The following is a 9,228-nucleotide window of genomic DNA, read 5'->3' as shown; positions in this document are numbered from 1 at the left end:
AATAGTGACAATAACAGACAGGAGGTAGGGATTTTTCTTTATATTGATTGTCTGTGTATTTAAAAAAAAACATCCCATGGTCAAGCACTCAGCATACAAAGACAGAAGGCCAGCAACAAGCATCCTGTCTCGACCCAGACAATGTAGCTAGGGGGGGGGGGGGTAGTTTTGATGGGGAGGGGGGCGGGTGAGATAGGATCCCAGAGAGCTAGCCACACTGACTGTACAACCTGAATAAAAGAAGACGCAACTCGAACTAGAATGTTTGTGTGTCTGTTAGAGCCAGACCATACCCCTCCCCCTCTACATACTCACAAAACATATGCACACACACACATTCATTCTCTCTGTAGTGGCACGGAGTCTCCACTCCCTATCATTGACAAAGTAAATACCCAACATGTGAGGATGATAAATGAACTATCCCACACCGGATCCACACGTTAGGAGAGACTAACTACCATTCCCTCACCCTCACCCTCTCTCCCTTCTCTCTTTCTCTCCCCCTCTTTCAATCTCCCCACCATTATGCATCTTATTTTCTCTCCCCCATTCTCACTTTTCTCTTCACTTCTTCTCTCTCCCCCTCATGCACTCTTAACCCAGCAATCCCTCCCCTCCCCTGACCCTGTTTACCTCCCCTGTTTCCGTCCTTCCTCTGAAAGCCACACAACTCCCCCCGTCGTCTGCCCCAGTGGCCCTCTGGCTTGTCAGTCTCGGCCCTAGCCTGCACTGCTTGGGGCTGGGATCTGGTGCTCCCTGCCTTAAGTCTGGGGTCTGGTGCTCCCTGCCTTAAGGCTGGGGTCTGGTGCTCCCTGCCTTGGGGCTGGGGTCTGGTGCTCCCTGCCTTGGGGCTGGGATCTGGTACTCATTGCCTTGGGGCTGGGATCTGGTGCTCCCTGCCTTGGGGCTGGGATCTGGTGCTACCTGCCTTATGGCTGGGGTCTGGTGCTCCCTGCCTTGGGGCTAGGGTCATGTGCTCCCTGCCTTGGGGCTGGGGTCTGGTGCTCCCTGCCTTGGGGCTGGAATCTGGTGCTCCCTGCCTTGGGGCTGGGATCTGGTACTCATTGCCTTGGGGCTGGGATCTGGTGCTCCCTGCCTTGGGGCTGGGATCTGGTGCTCCTTGCCTTAAGGCTGGGGTCTGGTGCTCCCTGCCTTGGGGCTGGGATCTGGTGCTCCCTGCCTTAAGTCTGGGGTCTGGTGCTCCCTGCCTTAAGGCTGGGGTCTGGTGCTCCCTACCTTGGGGCTGGGGTCTGGTACTCCCTGCCTTGGGGCTGGGATCTGGTACTAATTGCCTTGGGGCTGGGATCTGGTGCTCCCTGCCTTGGGGCTGGGATCTGGTGCTGCCTGCCTTATGGCTGGGGTCTGGTGCTCCCTGCCTTGGGGCTGGGGTCTGGTGCTCCCTGTCTTGGGGCTGGGATCTGGTGCTCTCTGCCTTGGGGCTGGGGTCTGGTGCTCCCTGCCTTGAGGCTGGAGTCTGGTGCTACCTGACTTGGGGATGGGGTAGGTAGGTAGGTAGGTAGGTACGTGTGTGGTCACTAGAATCTCCCCATGACCTTAACCTCTCACACTGCCATCTGGTGGTGTAATGGTGTATAGCTGTGTGTGTGTTAGGGGAGGGTGCAACAAGTACAAGGCCTAATGTGATTTAATCTCTTTATTATTGCTATTACAATTACATTGTACATTACATTGTACCACAATAGAATAACACAAAATAACATGAGACTCTACTGCTTTTCAATACAAACCATACATTAGAATAGTTTAGCATAGAATTTGTTGATAATTGGAAATACTGAAACTCTGGGAGGTCCACAACCAATTAAATAAGCATCACTGCTCTTCTCCCTACACCCAATATAGAGAAAGAGAGGAGAGAGAGCAAGCTAGAGTGTGAGATAGAGGGAGGGTGGGAGAGAGGGAGGGAGAGAGCGAGCTAGAGTGAGAGATATAGGGAGAGAGGGAGGGAGAGAGCGAGCTAGAGTGAGAGATAGAGGGAGGGTGGGAGAGAGGGAGGGAGAGAGCGAGCTAGAGTGAGAGATAGAGGGAGGGTGGGAGAGAGGGAGAGAGCGAGCTAGAGTGAGAGATAGAAGGAGGGTGGGAGAGAGCGAGCTAGAGTGAGAGATAGAGGGAGGGTGGGAGAGAGGGAGAGAGCGAGCTAGAGTGAGAGATAGAAGGAGGGTGGGAGAGAGCGAGCTAGAGTGAGAGATAGAGGGAGGGTGGGAGAGAGGGAGGGAGAGAGGGAGAGAGCGAGCTAGAGTGAGAGATAGAGGGAGGGAGATAGCGAGCTAGAGTGAGAGATAGAGTGAGAGATAGAGGGAGGTTGGGAGAGAGGGAGGGAGAGAGGGAGAGAGCGAGCTAGAGTGAGAGATAGAGGGAGGGTGGGAGAGAGGGAGGGAGAGAGCTAGATTGAGAGATAGAGGGAGGGAGATAGCGAGCTAGAGTGAGAGATAGAGGGAGGGAGAGAGCTAGAGTGAGAGATAGAGGGAGGGAGAGAGCGAGCTAGAGTGAGAGAGAGTGAGAGATAGAGGGAGGTTGGGAGAGAGGGAGGGAGAGAGCTAGAGTGAGAGATAGAGGGAGGGAGATAGCGAGTGAGAGAGAGAGAGAGTGAGAGATAGAGGGAGGTTGGGAGAGAGCTGAAGGATCAGTAACAAAGGATTTGCATGTGCTGATCTTTTTTAAATGATTTTTTATTGCTGTCAAAACATTTGTAGTTGGATTAAAACAGGATAGAGGGTGGAGGAGAGGAACAGGAGACATTCAAGAGGTATAAAACGCCTCTCCTCCAGGGCCCACATCGCTGAGAGGTGGGGAAGAAGAGAAAGAGGGAATGAAAAGAAAGAAAGAGATAGGGAAGAGGAGGCATGTACAGACGTGCATGTCTAACAAAAGACTTGACATAGCCTAAATAAATTGAATCTCATTTACAGTTTACATAGGGAATCCTATATACTTGTTCAGGCAATCATTAAATTCAAAAAACCTACCTGTCCCTGTCATATTATAGTAAAATATGTGCTTCGTTTCATTATGTAATTTGGAAACATCATACAATTAAGATGTTATATTGTTTGCTCCATAGCAAACAATTACAGATTCAAAAATCTACATTTAAAAAATAAAAAATCACAAAGGCCGTTGACACTGACAGGGGCTTCAATTTGTACATATTCCAAATTCAACATTGTTAATTTAAGAAATGTAAATTCTATAAAAGGTGGAAGGCTATTGGTGAGATGTTAGATACTTGTATTTATTAATAGGAATCTTACTTTGAAACTCTAAATACATTTGACCCATTGAAACCAAGCCAAATCTGAATTGTAAATAAAATAGAACCCCCAGATATGCTTCTGATGCACGTGCACAATAGGCCTATATTCTAGCTACCTCAATAATATTTATTCCCAGTTCTTAACACGCCTCGTCTCGCCCTGTTAACATGAATGTGTCTGCAAAATTAAAGTCTGAAGGAGAGAAACATTGAATCGATTTTCTTGTTTTATCACATTATGTTTTTCTACACGCACGAAGAAATTGTGGAAGGCTTCTGTGTGAACATATCACCGTGCATCTGCAAATGAATAGCCCTCATTTGTATATCCACATAGAACAAACGGCTATTGAAAGTGCTTGGTTGGATCCATGGAAGCCGAAACTTGCAACAGCTTGGGAAATCCATAGTTTACAATATTGAGGCCAGAATGATGAAACCCTCTGTTCCATTAACGAAGGTTTAGCTGAAGTTATTCCATTAGATAAGTATGAGTTTATATCGTATGTAGGCCTACTTCTAAAATACCTGAGGTCTTGAAGGTAGCCCTGTCGCTCTCTCTCACACTCGTTCAGCTCTAAGGCCTGGGAAAGAAGCCCTGCTTGTCAGGCCTCGTCCTTTCCCTTCTGTTTGTAATTATTGTTTACACTGTTTAACGCTCAACCATATTTTCCCTGTTCTCATTTCACGGTCGACAGCTACGAAATGATTTTGTCATTCACAAATGTGTAACTAGATAGCCTACATTTTTATTTTGCAACGTCTGTGCTCTTTAATAACTATCAATCTAGCAATAAAACAATTTGACCTTAAACACTGACGCCTTGAAACAAACCTGGTTATTTAGACTGGAATTTGCAACAAAAGCGAGAGATGGTTTACCAGCGAGACTAAATGTGGTAAATGTAGCCTATGCATATTTTACATTACGATGTTGCCTATTATTTCCATTTAAAGGATCCTATAGGGTGTGAGAACGACTACAATTTATCATTCATTGCAGTAAATCGCAGCAGAGACTGCATTTAATTGACGTTGTATTGTATGTCTTAGCTGGGCGCCGTATGCCTATAGGGTGGGGATTGGGGATTCACTCTCCGCCCGTCCCAACTCAGCGGGGTGGCGAGAGAAGCCCCCGCCGCGTTGGAGGCCCCCTTCCCCCGCTGCAGGCAGGTAGCTATTCTGCCTTGCTGCCCACCAAACAATCAACTAGTAGCGAGGGAAGGACGTTATCTTGTATCTTTGAGCACGGGTAATTCTGTCCTGTCTTGCACAAGTAAAATGTATAGGCCTATCATTTTGAAAATGACACTCAATCAACATCGAGAAATGTAACAATTCTGATGCAGATGTATCCCCGAGGCAGAGTAGTGGACGTATTGTAGCCTAGCTGAGACAGTAATGATTTATCTATGCAAATACGGCAACTTAATGATCTAAACTGAAATATATTGCCTATTCGACGTGGCTGCTGCTTTCCTCTACGGCCCACACTATCTCCAGTCTCCACTATTGTAAATCACACAACCTCTTGTGGAAAGTTTGTTCGTAATACAAAACATGGTGCAGTTAGTTGTAATCAGGCGAAATGGTAGCAATGCTAGTATAACGCCCATATAAGCAGCTCATAGGCCTATTCGTGGAGAATTCCCCAAGCTGTGTAAAATAACGCGCTCTCTTGGCCTACCCCTCTGCTGGCGCACAAATCATGTTTTAAGAGTGCTGGATTTCTTTCATATTCAAGAAGCTTTCAGTTTACAAATCGTACGTGCATATCAAGGGCCAGCGTACAAAATGGGCGTTTGGAACGCGGGCCCTCAAAGGACATAACCCATACCCCTACGGAGTCTGAAAAGACCTTACTTCTGATTTCAAATGTTTTCTTCGCACGGGTGCTTCTCATGAAACAAATGTGGTTGTTCAGAGACATTGTATATGCCTATATGCAGTATATTACTGCAAGTTACATGCCGTGGTTTTATAGGCTATAGCTTCCTACCTATGTCGAATTTGTTGATTAGAGCCCGACCGCATTACATGATTCTGCAAGTATCATGGCTATAATTGCTCTCCCCCCTCAGAGTGGCCTAGTGTTGATTTAGACTATTCTTGAATACAATTTTTTTTATCTTTACACACGCCAAAATATTTTCTAAAATTTGCATTTTGGAATTATTTGAGTAATCTAAATATATGTATTCCATTGCTCAAAACAAAATGTTACTGCAGAACACATTTCTCGAGGCATATCTCAAGTTCATGGAGCCAGACACTTTTGTGTTTTGCACAATGTGGATCTACGGTGAGAGTTCGAACTATCTTATGTTGTTGGATTTGCAATCTATAAATGGAGTAAAAATAGGTCATACTCATAGTGTTGAAGATATATACCCTGTTGGTGTATGCATTTGTGTTTCATATGTGTAATATTGTTTTTATGTTGTTTGTTGATCCTCAGAACTAATACATGTCATATTTGTCTAATGAAATTCATTAATGTGTGATGTACTAGATTTACTATAGGCCTACGTTTTATATACATTATAGGAATATATACAGTATATATACAGTATATATATATATATATACACACTTGTAGATAGGTGGTTATTGCATGCTAAAGAGGTCTGTTTTTTAAAGATGTTCAGGGTTTGGACTATAGCCGACATTGAGATTCTGTAGATATTGTTTTTAAGTAATCTCTTCTAGTGTTTTTTTTCTTCATATAATACTAACAATGTTAACTCTAACGAGGTAGATGTGAAAATGTTGATATTCTCCTCCTAATATATTTAAGGTTGGGCCCGGTCTTCGGTGTTATTATTACAACTATTATCGCGTCATCAGTCCATAGTCAAAAGCCCCTCTCCCTCCCGCCGCAGTCACTTCGAATTAACTTCATAACAACCGTGCACCGGCCTCTGCTTGAGCCTCCATTACATTCCTCCAAAACTTTACGTTCAAACAATCTCACAAAAAAAGAGCTAGAGCGATTTCTAATTTGTCTCAATGCTCAGTTGTGGTAAATCAAACGCACACCACACAATGCAGACTTGTGTGTGTATATGTCGTTCATAATCGACAATAAACACACATTTGATTCTGTGAATGGTAGTGTGGAAGGTGGAATTCTGTTTAGGTCAATATGAAACCAACTACTCAAACCGTAGTATGTGGTAAAACGATATGGGAGAAGATAGTTTTGAAACAAGACGGTATTATTATTATCATGATCATTATAATAGGCTACATTTATAACAACGATTTGTATCCATTTTGAACGGTATAACGTGGCTTTGGTTTTGCAATGTGTTTACACGAAGTCCTGTTTGTACTAACAAGACCATTTAGAATTGTAGTTGAAAGCTGCCTTTTGTAGCCAACTTTTGCAGACTACATTAGGATGAAATATTCTAGTGGCAATTTGACAACAATGGCGTATTTTTAAACATGGGAAAATTAAGAAAGAAATACTTTTTCTAAAATGGTTTATTCTTAGATCATATATAGGCTTGATTGTAATGCAGAATAAATTGTAGGCTTATCAAATAATGCAGTGTCAACGACTTTTCAATATTAATCAAATTAATGTGCATGCAGTGTTGGCAACTTAGTCATGGTTTTGAATTATACTGAATAACACTCACACATTGAAAAAATATGATGAGAAATTAGTTTGTGAAGTGAAATTGAAGTCGTCTTATCTATAAACACATTGTAAAATAAAACACATCTGTTAAGTCTGAAATAAAACCTTCTAAACGTGTTATCCTCCAATAACCATTTGGAGGGTCACACTATGCTTAATGTATAACCAAATATAGTTGATTGTATTATCTATGAAGGCTACACACAAAGGATTTCAACATGGCGAAATGAGGCGCGCCACCCCGCCCGTCTGATCGATTTTAAGGTTTTTATTGCTGTGGCTGTTACGCCTTCAATGCACCAATGTCTCCTACAGGAGTGAAAGGGCACTTTCACAACAATTCGAAATATCTTAGTATATCATGGTTAGTATTATACTAAGTCTGATCTTTAAAATATAATTAAATGTATATACTGAAATAAATCGAATTAAAAAAATCTAATGCAATAACACAACGTATAATTATTATTTATTTTAAATGGAATAGAAACGCGTCCTAAACAACATTCATTGTCATGTTAAATGATACTAACATGCACATCATTTAAATATTCTCGGTTTAAGATAGTTTCAACTTTTTTCTTAGGTAGCCTGGTAAGATTTCTCAAATTGTCCATATTATAGTAATATATGCATTACAATACCTACATTTTCAAACTAATTCTAGCAGTTATATTAGCTTTTTCATGCTAAATTCATTTTTCAAAATCATTTCATGCATTTCATATTCTGCAGACTATGCAAATTATAAAAAACAAAATACATTCTGATTAATGAATTAGCTCTGCAATCTGCATTTGAACAATAAATGAATAATATAATAGCCCACCTTTCCTTGTTAAAATCAATCCTTTGCAGCTTCGCTTGTTATTTAAAAAAATATTTCCCATAAAGCGTCACAATTTATTTGCAACTCCTCTAGCCTACATGTCAACGCGAAGTAGATAGATAAAGCGCAATTGTTCAATTTCCCGATTTAAACTCATTCCAAGCTGTCAGACTGTATGTAGCATGAGGAGAGAGCACCAATGCAGCTCAAGAATACAAATAAAACACATTATGCAAAAGTGTGTTTGAATCTCGCGCCCTGTTGGGGGCGTGGGGTTGTGTCGCGCGCATAGGCTGCGTTCCCGTGTTGTTGTATAATTCGAATATGAAACCATCCCTGGTATTTCCCGGTAGCTTCGCATGTTCCTAAGGAAAACACACGTTACCCGACTAAACGGGTTGGCTTTCTTCCGTCTTTCTAAGTAAAAATTGGTTGATTTTGGGCATCGATGGTTCCGTGTCCAATGTCCCCATCCCCCCTCTCTGGAAATAGAGCAGTTTTCCGCAAGACGACTGTCCTTTGCCCTAAGTTCTCCCATACGGAAGAACCATATGCCCTCTTTGGATAAACGAGATCCTCCCTCGCTGCGCTGATCCATCCTGTCCCGGTCCAGCTGTGTGCTTTACCTCTCTCTTCGCGGTGTAGCCCTATCCATATCGAAACACCGCCATTACCTCTGTGCGAGTGTTCTCGCAGACTGCACAGCATCTGGGCTGTCAGGGCAGAGACTCGAAGAAGGGGATCTCCCCCTCCCCTTCTCTCAACCGAGCCGTAGAGGACGAAAAGAGGGGGAGGGGAAGCCCGCGTTGATAGCTGGAGGGAGCCCCGGTACGCAGAGAGCTGAGCTGTGTAGGGTCTGTAATCGTTGCTACGAAATCCCGCATGAGGGCGCGTGGATTAAAGGAGGATCTGCATATTCACGCGAGGAGAGAAGAGTTGAGGTGGCAGCTGGCTTAATGTTAATTCTCCCTGTTACTGTATTATTATCCAATCCATGTATGGATTATATAATACTTTATAGAAAACCTTTAGCCTGTAATCCATGATGAATTCAGATGTTTCGTTATGATTCAGCATTGGCCTTAGGACAGACAATATCCACCATAAAAAAAGAAAAGTATAGCTCCCCCTAACTAAACACACACACAAACAAACATTTCCCCTCCCATTGCACTTGATTTCCCGAGTGGCGCATCAGTCTAAGGCACTGCATCTCAGTGCAAGAGGCATCACTACAGTCCCTGGTTTGAATCCAGGCTGTATCACAGCTAGCCGTGAGTCCCATAGGGTGGCCCAGCGTCGTCTGGGTTTGGCCATGGTAAACCGTCATTGTAAGTAAAAATATGTTCTTAACTGACTTGCCTAGTTAAATGAATGTTCAATTGGAAAATATATATATCTTCACACTCCCATAGTATCAGAGCATTAGCAGCTGTTCAGTGTTCTTCTGCAGCCCTCAGATAGACAGTTGTT

The 9,228-nt window shown here is 43.2% G+C and overlaps 1 long non-coding RNA gene across 1 annotated transcript; it reads left to right on the top strand.

Annotated features, from left to right (window-relative positions):
• The first annotated feature begins 2,242 nt into the window (after window positions 1–2,242).
• On the top strand, window positions 2,243–8,451 carry LOC149972600 (uncharacterized). The gene is made up of 2 exons (XR_016491216.1): window positions 2,243–2,325; window positions 2,628–8,451. It is a non-coding gene; the product is annotated as an uncharacterized LOC149972600 (long non-coding RNA).
• The last annotated feature ends 777 nt before the right edge of the window (window positions 8,452–9,228 follow it).

This window comes from Oncorhynchus mykiss, chromosome 23, assembly GCF_057628025.1.
Source record: "Oncorhynchus mykiss isolate SJ-2025 chromosome 23, ASM5762802v1, whole genome shotgun sequence".
Classification (NCBI taxonomy): Eukaryota; Metazoa; Chordata; class Actinopteri; order Salmoniformes; family Salmonidae; genus Oncorhynchus; species Oncorhynchus mykiss.
This window is presented reverse-complemented; position numbering and strand designations above follow the sequence as displayed.